Source organism: Bison bison, unplaced genomic scaffold (assembly GCF_000754665.1).
Source record: "Bison bison bison isolate TAMUID 2011002044 unplaced genomic scaffold, Bison_UMD1.0 scf7180017864390, whole genome shotgun sequence".
Lineage (NCBI taxonomy): Eukaryota > Metazoa > Chordata > Mammalia > Artiodactyla > Bovidae > Bison > Bison bison.
Window position 1 is genome coordinate 557,129 of NW_011494962.1, and position 2,204 is coordinate 559,332.

The following is a 2,204-nucleotide window of genomic DNA, read 5'->3' on the forward strand; positions in this document are numbered from 1 at the left end:
ACATATTTGAGTGCAGCACTTTCACAGCATCATCTTTCAGGATTTGGAATAGCTCCACTGGAATTCTATCACCTCCACTAGCTTTGTTGACAGTCATGCTTTCTAAGGCCCACTTGACTTTACATTCCAGGATGTCTGGCTCTAGGTCAGTGATCACACCATCATGATTATCTGGGTCGTGAAGATCTTTTTTGTACAGTTCTTGTGTGTATTCTTGTCACTTCTTAATATCTTCTGCTTCTGTTAGGTCCATAACATTTCTGTTCTTTATCGAGCCCATCTTTGTATGAAATATTCCTTTGGTATCTCTAATTTTCTTGAAGACATCTCTAGTCTTTCCCATTCTGTTGTTTTCCTCTATTTCTTTGCACTGATCGCTGAAGAAGGCTTTCTTATCTCTTCTTGCTATTCTTTGGAACTCTGCATTCAGATGCTTATATCTTTCCTTTTCTCCTTTGCTTTTCGCTTCTCTTCTTTTCACAGCTATTTGTAAGGCCTCCCCAGACAGCCATTTTGCTTTTCTGCATTTCTTTTCCATAGGGATGGTCTTGATCCCTGTTCTCCTGTACAGTGTCATGAACCTCATTCCATAGCTCATCAGGCACTCTGTGTATCAGATCTAGTCCCTTAAATCTATTTCTCACTTCCACTGTATAATCATAAGGGATTTGATTTAGGTCATACCTGAATGGTTTAGTGGTTTTCTCCACTTTCTTCAGTTTCAGTCTGAATTTGGCAAAAAGGAGTTCACAGTCTGAGCCATAGTCAGCTCCTGGTCTTGTTTTTGCTGACTGTATCGAGCTTCTCCATCTTTGGCTGCAAAGAATATAATCAGTCTGATTTCAGTGTTGACCATCTGGTGATGTCCATGTATAGAGTCTTCTGTTGTGTTGTTGAAAGAGGGTGTTTGTTATGACCAGTGCATTTTCTTGGCAAAGCAGTATTAGTCTTTGCCCTGCTTCATTCCGTATTCCAAGGCCAAATTTGCGTTACTCCAGCTGTTTCTTGACTTCCTACTTTTGCATTCCAGTCCCCTATAATGAAAAGGACATCTTTTTTGGGTGTTAGGTCTAAAAGGTCTTGTAGGTCTTCATAGAACCGTTCAACTTCAGCTTCTTCAGCATTACTTGTTGGGGCGTAGACTTGGATTACTGTGATATTGAATGGTTTGCCTTGGAAACAAACAGAGATCATTCTGTCGTTTTTGAGATTGCATCCAAGTACTGCATTTCAGACTCTTCTGTTGACCATGATGGCTACTCCATTTCTTCTGAGGGATTCCTGCCCCCAGTAGTAGATATAATGGTCATCTGAGTTAAATTCACCCATTCCAGTCCATTTTAGTTCGCTGATTGCTAGAATGTCGACGTTCACTCTTGCCATCTCCTATTTGACCACTTCCAATTTGCCTTAATTCATGGACCTGACATTCCAGGTTCCTATGCAATATTGCTCTTTACAGCATCGGACCTTTCTTCTATCACCAGTCACATCCACCGCTGGGTATTGTTTTTGCTTTGACTCCATCCCTTCATTCTTTCTGGAGTTATTTTTCCACTGATCTTCAGTAGCATATTGGGCACCTACTAATCTGGGGAGTTCCTCCTCTTTCAGTATCCTATCATTTTGCCTTTTCATACTGTTCATGGGGTTCTCAAGACAACAAAAAACATGCCTTTCCCAATTTAAACACATGACTTCATCATTCTGTTTCAAAAGTTGTTAAATAAAATGATATTTTAAAAAGTACACTGGCTGCGGAGTGGGCATATGAGTCTGCAGTGATGCTAAAAGATGATGCCGTGAAAGTGCTGCACTCAATATGTCAGCAAACTTGGAAAACTCAGCAATGGCCACAGGATTGGAAAAGGTCGGTTTTCATTCCAATACCAAAGAAAGGAAATGCCAAAGAATGCTCAAACTACCGCACAATTGCACTCATCTCACATGCTAGTAAAGTGATGCTTAAAATTCTCCAAGCCAGGCTTCAGCAATATGTAAACTGTGAATTTCCAGATGTCCAAGCTGATTTTAGAAAAGGTAGAGGAACCAGAGATCAAATTGCCAACATCCACCGGATCATCAAAAAAGCAAAAATAGTCCAGAAAAACATCTATTTCTGCTTTATTGACTATGCCAAAGCCTTTGACTGTGTGGATCACAATAAACTGTGGAAAATTCTGAAAGAGATGGGAATACCAGAC